The following is an 11877-nucleotide window of genomic DNA, read 5'->3' on the forward strand; positions in this document are numbered from 1 at the left end:
CTTTGGTTGCTCGTCAGACGGTCTTGGTGTTCTAAGAAGAAAAAAAATGAATCAAATAATTTCCTGTTTGGGGAGCAATTACTTACATCAAAACCATTTTTAAAAACCCACCCCTGCCTCTGAAGAGATTAATGTTTTGAATTAAGGCCCTAACACCACACATTCTGACTCCAAAGATTTTTTGGCAGGACAGAAAATCCTGATCGCTCTTCTTTTTTTTTTAATTTTTAATGTTTTTTATTTATTTTTGAGAGACAGAGAGAGAGAGAGATAGAGTGAGCAGGGGAGGGTCAGAGAGAGGGAGACACAGAATCCGAAGCAGGCTCCAGGCTCTGAGCTAGCTGTCAGCACAGAGCCTGAAGCGGGGCTTGAACCCACGAACCGCGAGATCATGAGCCGAAGCCAGACGCTCAACAGACTGAGCCTCCCAGGCGCCTCCTGATCACTCTTTTTGTTTGAATGGTTTATTTCCCTCTCCTTGTGGATTTCCGTTTCTTTGCCTTTTTCTCTGTGTTTTCTTATTCTCTGTCTCTTTCTATTCTCTGCTCCATATGTGTGTTTGTCTCTCACCATCTCAGTTTCTTTGTCCCTCCCCACCTCTGTCCCTCACTTCCTCCGTGGACAGGCAGCCCATCTCTTTATGGCATTTGAAGTATGTCTGAGTGTCTGTGTGTCTGTGTTTTGCTGCTTCCACCTCTGCATGTGGGTCTCTTTACTCCCAATCTTTTCTTTCTCTCTCTTACCACGTACGTTTATGTCCGACTTTCTCTGAGTGAGTCCTTCAATCTCGTCTATCTTTCTATCTCTTCCTGTGTTTGTGTCTCTGCCTCTGTGTAAATTTCTCTGTCTCTGTGTTTATGTCTCTCCGTCTCTCTGCTTGGGTCCTCTCTCTCTCACTCTCTTTCCCCTGCTTCCCCCTGTCTGCTTCTCTCCTGTTGTCTTTCTGTCTGTCTCTGTATGTGTATGTCTAAGTATCTCTCTCAGTCTCTCTCTTTCTCTCTGCTTTTTCCCCCTCCTCCTCCCCCTTGCCTCCCAAATACCCCTGTTTCTCTATTTATCTTTCCTTTTTCCTCCTCTAGAGCCCTAAGGTTGAGTCCAGACAGCAAGACAGTGACCGTACAGTGAAAAGTCACCCAGAGGTTTCCAGGCCACCAGATGTGAAACATATTTAGACGGAACAGCTGGATAATTTAACAACTTCCTTGTTCTCTTTCCCCCAAATGTCAGCCTCCAGGGTGTCACAGACAGCACGTACATGTGAGGACACATGCATATGCACCCATGTGTTTGCTCCTGAGATTCTGTGCCAAAGTCACAGTTCTCTTAAACCACTGCCTGTATCCTTTAATGTAATCAGATTCAAATTTCTTCTCCTACAACTTCTTTCTTCTTCCTCCTCTTGGGTAGTCTGGCTTAGAAGCCTGGTGCCATTTAAGCATCTCAAAGACCTTCCACCTACATCCTGTGATCTTCATCGTGACCTCATGAGTGAGGTGTTTGGGAAGCTAAAATAAAAAGAGGTAGCTAAGGTCTAAAGGAAGCTGGCAAGAAGACCCTCACATGCAGGGCACTGTGTTTTCTTGGCCCCATTTTACAGGTAACAAAACTGACAGTCCGACTCTGGGGTCCAGAAACTCAACAGAACTAGCACTCGAAACCAGAACTCTTAGCTCCCAGCATGCATCTCACCTCCCAGCATCACAGACCAGCAAAACTGGGAAAGACCTTACAGATGGGGCAGGGTGGTGCAGTGGGCATCGCCTCAGGCCCTTGAATCTGGCAGACAGCCCTGAGTTCAAATCCCTCCTCTGGGCCTTAGGAGCTGTGTGGCCCTGGGGAAGCTGCGTTAGGCCTCTTAGCCTCTGTTTCCTCATTTGGAGAAGGAAAAATAATAAGAGCATCTGCCTCAGAGAGATGCTGTGAAGATCCAACAAAATAAAACATGTGAGGTTCCTGGACGACAGTAAGTTCTCAAATATGCATGTTGCTGTTGTTCATATTAGAGTTAGTATAAAACTGAGGCCCGAGTTCACACAAACTAGTGACAGCAGATCCAACTCCTCCTCCAGATCCCGCTGTAGTGTATCTTCACTGAGAGAGTTTCCTGCTACCTTCTCCCAACCAAAAATCACAAAAACATATCTTGGGCACTTTCTCTGTCCCAGCACATGTTCACACACATTTCATCCTCAAAATGAGCCAGGGACATATGTCCCCTGATTATCCCCATTTTATTAAGAAACTGAGGCCCAGAGAGCATAAGAAACTTGCCCCAGGGGCGCCTGGGTGGCTCATTCAGTTAAGCATCCGACTCCGGCTCAGGTCATGATCTCACAGCTCGTGGGTTCAAGCCCCGCATCAGGCTCTGTGCTGACAGCTCAGAGCCTGGAGCCTGCTTCTGATTCTGTTGTCTTCCTCTTTCTCTGCCCCTTCCCCATGCTCTCTCTCAAAAAATAAACATTTAAAAAAAGAAAGAAAGAAACTTGCCCCAGGTCACCCAGTGGGTAGACGGCAGGGCGGGCTGCAAATGCAGGTGGCTGGCACCGAGGTCCACCCTGCAGTCCCCACACTTGCCCTGTTTTCTGTTCAAATTCTTGGAGATTTACTCCAAATCATAGTGACACTCCTTTACCTTTCTTTCTCTCTCATCTTTTGCTTAAATAAGGAACACATGAATACATTCTCAATGGAAAAATTCGGGGGCGTTACCACAGTCTGCTATGATGTTACTCCTAAGTTCCACTCTCAACAATTTGGTAAGAATCGTCCAGACTTTTTCCTATACATTTACATATGCACTTGCTGCCACTTGTGAGACCCTTTCTGCTGGGCCTCTAGAAAACAATAGTTGAGGCAGCAACCCGGTGATTGGAGGAAGCTGGTGGGGGCTGGAGATGTCCTCACTTTCTGTTTTCTAGAGATCGGTTACCTAAAAATATCCTGAAAGCTGCCAGCAGGTAGACTCAGCCAAGGTCCCAGCAATGTGGACCTATAATAATGTTTCCTTGGCTGTACACAGAGACAAAACCGGAGGGGGGCGAGTTTATCTTTCTCATTACATGCTGAAATGATACTTCGGATATATTGGGCTAAATAAAATATAATATTAAAATTAATTTCCTTTGTTCTTGGGGCACCTGGCTGGCTCAGTCGGAAGAGCATGTGACTCTTGATCTCGGGGTCATGAGTCTGAGCCCCACGCTGGGTGTAGAGCTTACTTAAATGAATAAATAATTTAAAAAGTAATTTTAAAAATAAGTTTTACTTGTTCTCTTCACGTTTTTAGTGTAGCTACTGGAAAAATGGAAATTCCACACGTGGCTCGCATTCTATTTCTAACGGGTGGCGCTGTTCTAAACAGTTGCTCAAGAAAGCACTCTATTTTTTAAAAATCCACTGAGGAAAGTTCAATCGCATGGGGTGCTCAGGGCCGAGCAGCAGAAACATCATCATCTCATCCACCCTCTGACACAGTGCGACCTTCATTTCACAGAGGGAAAAACTGAAGTTCAGAGACTTATTTGCACAAGGCCACACAGCCAGCAAGCAAAGCAGCAAAGAAGCAATGTGAACCCATCACTTATGGGATTAACCCTGTACAGCGACAGATCAAGAAACCATTTATGGGGACTCGCCTCAGAGGTAAGTGTGGGCAGAGGAGGCTTTGAAAACGTTGCTGGTATCAGACATGCTGGTATCATCCCCAAGAGGAATGCAAGCCCATCTCATAAACAGCCTTTTAAGGAGGGATTTTGTTTTCTGAATTTGGGGCCAGACCACACACCTTTCTCTGCTCCACCCATTATGAGGCCCAGCCCCAGCTCTAGACTAATACGGAGCATATATTAGAAGAGCAATGGTTTGATTTATTAACCAGTTTGGGGCATCTCACCAACAGACCTGGTGAGCCCCTCTAGAAAGTTTTCCTGAAGGGGCACTTGAGTGGTTCAGTCAGTTAAGCACCTGACACTTGATTTCCACTCAAGTCATGATCTCATAGTCCACGAGATTGAGCCTTGCATTGGGCTCTGCACAGACAGTGTGGGGTCTGCTTGGGATTCTCTCTCTCCCTCTCTCTCTGCCCTGCCCCTGCTTGTGTGTGCCCTCTCTCTCTCTCTCAAAATAAATAAATAAACTTAAAAAATAGTTTTCCCCAATATTGTGCTCCCTTCTTCTTTTAGTAATAAAACCACATGAGGCCATTCAGAATAGAGATTACACTCCATCATTGCCTCATTGTAGCAAGATACAACCATATGATTACTTCCCAGCCTATGGAATGTAAACAGAAGTGATTTGTATACGTTCTAGGAAGTATCCTTAAAAGTATGAGACACACCTTTCATTTCCCCTTTACAAACTCTCCATGGTTGGAATGCAGATGTGATGGCAGGTGATAGAGCAGCCATACTGTATCATGAAAGGGGAGGTACATGCTGGAAATGGAAGAAAAACAAGATGGAAGGAGCCTGGGTCCCTAATGACTGTGGGGCTGCTACTTAGCCCAAGGCTGCCTATCTGTACATTTATATAAAAGGGAAAGAAGTTTCTATATAATTTTAGTAACTACTAGTTGGTAACTCATTATTAAAGCAACTAAACTTACAGACCAGTGGGACTGTTGGGAGAGCTTGGTGAGAGTGTTGACCTGCTCTGGATGGCACTAAAGGCATTAGAAGTGAGATGGCAGCTATAGAAATTAAAGGGTTAATATCTCAGGACTGTAAAGCGCCATATAGAATAAGCAATGAGAGGAGTTATCTCGATGGTTAAGCAAATGGCTCTGTAAATTGGGGTCAAGCTTTCCAAGCCTTGGCCTTCATCTCTGTAAAATGGGATGATAATGTGAATGAATGGGATCAAATCATAAAAAGGTATTGCTGTGGGGATAGAGGGAGTCACGGTCCTTAACACACTGCCTGGCCCATAGGAAGTGCACAATACATGCTTGCTGCTGTTGTTATTTCTTGCTATGACCAGCTTGGCTGGTCTAGCTCTCCTGCCACTGAAATGTCTTTCCCCAGGTTGTCCGACGGGAGGTAGAAACAGGGACAGCCTTTTCATCCCTCCCCGGTGGCACCGGCCCTGCAGAAGAGGTTTTCAAAGAAAACTCTGTCTTAACACATGAAGCCAAGACCATCACAACGTCCCAGACTCCAAGCCTTCCATCATGGCTGTATGTGACTTTTTGAGGTGTCTTCCTTGAGGGGGTGGGATGGTATCTTAAGTGCTGATGGGAGAGAAGTTAATATTGGTGACCAAGAGGATAGTAGATTGTATTATTGTTCTCCATTTTTCACCCCTTCCCCACTGACTTGGCCAGTAGGATTTGAGGGGCCAGTGTTGCACATCACCTCCAAGAGAGAGTGTTAAGGGGCATTGCTAGAGTTTTCTCCTTCTTTCTTGTTCTTCCCTTCTGCCCCAGGAATGGAGATGTCCTTTAGGGCACAGAAGGAGAAGGCCCATGGGGCAGAGCCCAGCAGAAGCACAGACATTAACAAGAGCAAAAAACATGTATGTGTTGTAAACCACTGAAATCGTAGGGCTATTTGTTATGCAGCAATGCTGATTCACACATTCTCCCCCAGCCCCTGAGAAGGGTTGAGAGCTTTGGAGGAAGGCAGACGTTGCTTCAAATCCCAGCTCTGCCAAATATCTAATGTTGGGTGACATTGGCCAAATAAGTCACTTGGCCTCTTGGGGCCCCATTCTGCTCATCCATGTTAGGGAAATAATAAGAGTGCTTATACTTCAGGGGGCTGTGGTGAGGATCAGGAGAGATAATGTACACAAAGGGCTTGGTGTTGAGAAAGGGCTCTGTTCAGAGGAGACAGAAAGGTCCAGGGCATCGTCTTTTCTCTCAGGTGGAAGGACAAGTTCAGCTGACCTGAAATGTATTTATTTATTTTTAAGATAATAAATAAAAATGCTGAGATCAAGACCTGAGCTGAGATCAAGAGTCTGATGCCCTCACGGCCTGAGCTCAGCTGACATTTCAGATCACAGGCCTGACCAGTGCCTGAACCTGGGCCTCAAACTGGGATTGTAATTTCACTGAGTCAGGCTCTGGCAAAGTACCCCTAAATAAGCTGGTGAGAAAAATATGTAAAATTTAGGGGCACCTGGGTGGCTCAGTTGGTTAAGTATCTGACTTCTGCTTAGATCATGATCTCACGGTTCGTGAGTTTGAGCCCCACATTGGGCTCACTGCTGTCAGCACGGAGCCTGTTTCGGACCCCCGGCCCCCTTTTCTGCTCCTCCCCAGCTCACATATGCTCTCTCTCTCTCTCTTGCTCACTCAAAAAACCCAAAAAACATTTTAAAAAATACGTAAAATTTCGGTTGATAAGAACCCCACACAGACTCTAGTTTAAGCTGCCTCCGTTTCCTTCCTCCACACTCTCCTCCTCCCAGCCTCGGGCCTTTTGAAAGAAACCCTCCCCCTCAAAACCCACAAAAACAGAAAACCCACAGCTGGAGGCACTCCGACTTAAACTCTGAAAATTCACAACAAATGGCAAATTATCGTTTGTACTGATCTTATCATTAGATGCCCTTCCTGTTAGGCTGTTTGGAGAGAGAAATTGGTCCGCTAGTCAAAGTTTGCCTGCCCTTGGCTGGACTATATGATCTTGAGGTTTCAGGTGAGTTTTTATGGTGCGGTAGTGGCTCATCTAAGAGGTCTGTGCCCGCGCCACATCACACTCAGGCAGACACACACACGTGGACACAACAACACATACACTTGCACTTGAGAACTTCCCTTGGCAACTCCCAGTTAACACAGTTCTCTCCCCACACCATGCCCAGAGCATAAAAATTAATAAAATAAGGGGCTCCTTGGTGGCTCTGTCACTTATACGTCCGAATCTTGATTTCAGCTCAGGTTATGATCTCATGGTTTGTGAGATCGAGCCCTGTGTGAGGCTCTTTGCTGACAGCACAGAGCCTGCTTGGGATTCTCTCTCCCTCTCTCTCTGCCTCTCCCCTGCACTCTTACTCTCTCACAATAAATAACCATTTAAAAAATAATAATAATCTAAAACACAAAGCGGGATAGAATTGATTTTGATTTAGCCAGCTCCCTGTTTACGTGACTTCCAGGTGTTTTGTTTTATTTTGTTTTTCCCCTCTCTAAATTGGTTGTTTTGTTTGCACTCACAAACAGCGTTGATACATGCAGGCAGTGTGTCATCGTTAGGACTTTCGATTCTACTTAATTTGAATTTCCCGTAAAGAGACAGAGAGACAAGGGTTCTACTGCAAATTACTTATTTGAGAGGGGATTCCAGGAAATACTAGGAACGGAGCAGGAAAGGGAGGCGGGGAGAGGAGGGCAGTTAATAAAAAGGTCCACTTTACCAAACAAATTATCCCTGAGGGCAGCTGGAGCTCCTTCCTGCTGGGGAGGACTGGGAGCCACGGGGCACACCTCAGAGTCATCCCGGAGGCCAGGGAGCTGGGGGCTGGGGGCCATATCTTCCAGAACAAGAACTCCTGTGGGTCATCGACTAAGGGATGCTCCCAGGAAACCTTAGCTCCCTGGTGCTCCTGACTTGCCCCCACACTTGGTGAGCCCGGTGGACGGAGCCAAGTCCAAGTGTGGGCAGGTAGGAGACCCGGGACCAGAGGGAGCCAGGTGAGGTGACAAGGTTGCAACAGGTAAGCAAGTACTCACTCTTGGGGTTGTGCAAGTGTGGCCCGGAGGTGTGCAGAACCCAATGGGCTTGCACGGAAAGGTGGTTGCTGAGAGGCTGCCGGGAGGCACGGCAGCGTGTCCCCCTGCCCCTGCAGCCAGGCGGCCTGGGTTTGAGTCCAAGCTCAGCCACTCAAGGGCTACGTACTTCACTTCCCTGTGAGTCAGCGTCCACATCTGTAAACTGGGGTAATTATAGTACTTACCTCATAGGACTGTTTGGGAGGAATACCCAGGATAATTCACATAAAACCCTTAGAACAATGTTGGGCACAAAATAAGCCTCTCATAAGTGTAATCTCAGATAACATTGCAATGAATATTCCACACACATTTCCTGACATAGTTCTTTGAGAATCAAGGAAGCAAGATCACCTAATAGTTAAGAGGACATTTTGAGTCAAGCAAATGAGGATTCAAGTCCATGATCTACACTTACTGTGTGACCTTAGTCAAGTCACTTAACCTCTCTGGGCCTCAGATCCCTGATGTTTAAAATCATTACTCATGGGGTGCCTGGGTGACGCAGTTGGTTAAGCTTTGGGCTTTGGCTCAGGTCATGATCTTGCAGTTCCTGAGTGTGAGCCCCACATCGGGCTCTGTGTTGACAGCTCAGAGCCTGGAGCCTGCTTCAGATTCTGTGTCTCCCTCTTTCCCTGCCCTTCCCTTGCTCATGCTCTGTCTCTCTCTCTCTCTCTCTCTCTCTCAAAAATAAACAAACATTAAAATCATTACTTAAAAAAACACACTTTACCACAACTAAAAAAAATTCTAACAAATAAAAAGATGCAGGCAAGGTGCTTCTGTGAGCATGGTGCCTGATTTAAGTCGAGTGTGCAGTGAACATCAGCTGTGATTGGTGCGTGTTCAATCTTCCACACAAGCAGGAAGCTGCTGCGGGGTTGGAAGAGGCAGGAAGACACGATTCGCTCCGCCATATTTGCCGCACACCTGCCAGTGGCAAGGCACTGAGATGGGAAGTGAGGACTGTTAGAAAGAAGTGTTAACACTGATCTTGGCCCTTTCGGTGCCCTGGAGTATTTGCATCCCTGCTTTCATAGAATCACGCATTCACGTCCTGTGCTTCGTTCCTTCCTCCAAAGGGCAGAGTGAGCTTTCCAGCAGCCTTGAGATCTTAAGCCAATTCAAAAGAGGACAGAGGGGAAAAGCCAGAAAAGCTTGGTCTCTGATGGCTTTGCGGACCCCCAACCCCCCCACCCCCCACCCCCGCCCAAGAGCCCTGAGCTGCTCACCCATGAACCGGTTTTATAGGAGAGAAAAACAAAGTAGCACAGGCTCGAGTTTCTATTCTACGTGGCCAACATTACTTCCATGGTACCCATCTCTCTTCGGCTTTTATTTTTTCTGCTCTGGGAATGGCGGTGAGGGGGTGGGGACTGTGTTACCTGGAGGACACCGGTCACCGGGGAAAATTCTCAAGCCCTGCAAGGAGGAAACGGTTTGCAGGCTGACTCCTGCCCAGCGGGGCTCCTGGAATCCAGCCCTCCTCTTCTCTCTGGCACCTGTCAGAGTCCCCATCCCTGTTCTGCTCTAACCCAGCGCCTCCTGCCTTCTCTAAGGACAAGCAGCAGCAGACACATGGTCAATGTCAGCGCACCCCGAGGCCGCAGAGGATGAGGAGCGGTTGGAGCTGCACATACCCTCCCCCCCACCAGCTGGGCCTTCTCCCCTCTCTTCTCTTCCTGTCCTCACCAGCACCCGTTCCACTCACAACACACCTGTCCATCCTCCTGCCAGGCCCATTAATTGAGCAGCTGGCCTTTCTATTCCGACTGATGCTTTTTTTTTTTTTTTTTTTTTTTGGGCAGGAGACGTCAGAACAGCTGGACAAATTTCAGAAATACTTTTCTGACTCAGCCAAGGACAACTGGGTTAGAACTTCGGAGAAAGGAGGCCAACCACTATCTTCCAATTCAACCACCATTTACTGATTGCCTCACCCACCCCCCTCCCATCTTTTCAACCTCCTTCAGGAAAGGACACCTCGATTTTCTGCAGGACATCCCCCTCGCTCCACCAGTGGTTTACTTTTTCTGCGTGCAGGCAACTGCACTTCCGGTGCCTGATGGTCATGTGACCCAACCCTGGCCAATCAGAGCCTCACATGCCCTGGCCGCAGTGATTGCCAGCCCAGTTCGGATCACTGAAAAATCAGAAGAGGACTTTTGTTCCATCTGTTGACTGACAGTTGGTTCCCTTCTCAGCCGGTCTTGGAGTTGTGAGAGTGGGGGTTGCTAGCAGCCATTTTTCCACCCACTGGGCAGCATCTGATGGAGGGCAGGGAGTTAGCACAAAAGGAAGGTAAACTGAGTGCATAGATGAGATGGAGGCCAGTGCCCTATTAGCATCATTTGAGCTCCTGGATCAAGCCACACCTGAATGTCTTCTTTTTCTTTTCTTTATTTTTTGAGAGAGAGAGACAGAGCATGAGCAGGAAGGGGCAGAGAGGGAGGGAGACAGAATCCAAAGCAGGCTTCAGGTTCTGAGCTGTCAGCAGAGAGCCTGATGTGGGGCTTGAACTGATGCAAAGTCGGTCGCTCAACCAACTGAGCTACCGAGGTATGTTTTTAAATTATGCATGCACTCTTCATTCATACAAGCATTTCACTTTTTTGCGTAAGCCACTTGGAGTTGGGTTTTTGGATTCTTACAAATAAAAGTCCCAGTGTTCTATCCCCCTTCCCTCATTACATCACTCTATAATATTCTATGTCGTTTACTTCTCTTGCCCATTGTCCCCAACCTCCCCCCAAGTACTTCATAAAGGCAGTAATTTTTATCTTTATGGAATGGGGGAGATGGGTCTGTTTTGCTTACTGCCATAGCCCTAGAATCCAAAACAGTACTTGGCACATAACAGATGTCCAATAAATATTTTTTAAAGTTTTATTTATGTATGTATGTATTTATTTATTTATTTAGAGAGTGTGAGCACAGGAGGCACAGAGAGAGAGAAAGAAAGAGAGAAAGAGTTCCAAGCAGTCTCCGTGAGGTCAGTACAGAGTTCAATGTAAGGCTTGAACTCACAGTCTGTGAGTCAAGGGTCAGATGCTTAACTGACTGAGCCACCCAGGTGCCCCAATAAATGTTTTTTAACTTTTAAAAAATTTTACTTATGTATTTTAAGAGAGAAAGGGAGCAGGGGAGGGGCAGAGAGAGAGGGAGGGAGAGAATCTCAAGTAGTCTCTGTGCTGTTAGCACAGAGCCTGATGTGGGGCACAAACTCACCAAATATGAGATCATGACCTGAGCTGAAACCAAGGGTTGGACGCTTAACCAACTCAGCCACCCAGGGGCCCCTAAAGAGATTTTTTTTTAATGTTTTATTTATTGTGGGTGGGGAGGGGCAGAGAGAGAGGGAGACAGAGGATCTGAAGCGGGCTCTACCCTGACAGGCTAACAGCAATGAGCCCAATGTGGGGCTCAAACTCACAGACTGCAAGACCATCACCTGAGCTGAAGTCAGACGCTCAACCGACTGAGCCACCCAGATGCCCCTAAATATTTATTTTTAAATAGAGAAATGAAGAGCCCTAAGTAATCCTGAATAGGAGATATCATATATATATATATATATATATAACCTCATTTGGACTTTGATCCCATTTTTCAGATAAGGAAAAACTAAGGCTGAGAAGTTTAATGTGTCCAGAGTGACAACGGCCTAATTAATGGACAATCTAACATTTACACCAAATCTTGCTGGCTCAAAGTCCACTACATTATTGCACCGAACTTCCTTTTATCTTTCTGAAATGACAGTCATCATGACAACTCTCCTTCACTGAACTCTTGCTGCTTCCAGAGAAACTCTGAACCCTCTGCATAAATTGCCTTACTGAATCTACCTCTCCACTCTCCTCCAAAGTATGTGCCACTGTTATCCCATTTCACAGATAAAGAAACTGAGGTTCATAAATGAGATTCGTGCTCTAATGAGAGATCCCACAGAGCTCCATCAACCCTTCTGCTATGGGGGACGCAGCAAGGAGACAGCCATCTACGCACCAGGAAGCAGGCTCTCACCAGACACCCAATCTGCTGTCACCTTGACCTTGGACTTCCTGGCCTCCAGATTGAGGAGAAATACATATTTGTTGTCTGTAAGTCAGTCAGTCTATGGTATTTTTGTTCTAGTAGCCCCACGGGACTAAGATACT

The 11877-nt window shown here is 46.7% G+C and overlaps 1 long non-coding RNA gene across 1 annotated transcript; it reads left to right on the plus strand.

The window, feature by feature from the left end:
* The first annotated feature begins 3569 nt into the window (after window positions 1–3569).
* On the plus strand, window positions 3570–10141 carry LOC115278467. The gene is made up of 3 exons (XR_003902904.1): window positions 3570–3642; window positions 5025–5176; window positions 9526–10141. It is a non-coding gene; the product is annotated as an uncharacterized LOC115278467 (long non-coding RNA).
* The last annotated feature ends 1736 nt before the right edge of the window (window positions 10142–11877 follow it).

The sequence above is a fragment of the Suricata suricatta genome, chromosome 14 (assembly GCF_006229205.1).
Source record: "Suricata suricatta isolate VVHF042 chromosome 14, meerkat_22Aug2017_6uvM2_HiC, whole genome shotgun sequence".
NCBI lineage: Eukaryota > Metazoa > Chordata > Mammalia > Carnivora > Herpestidae > Suricata > Suricata suricatta.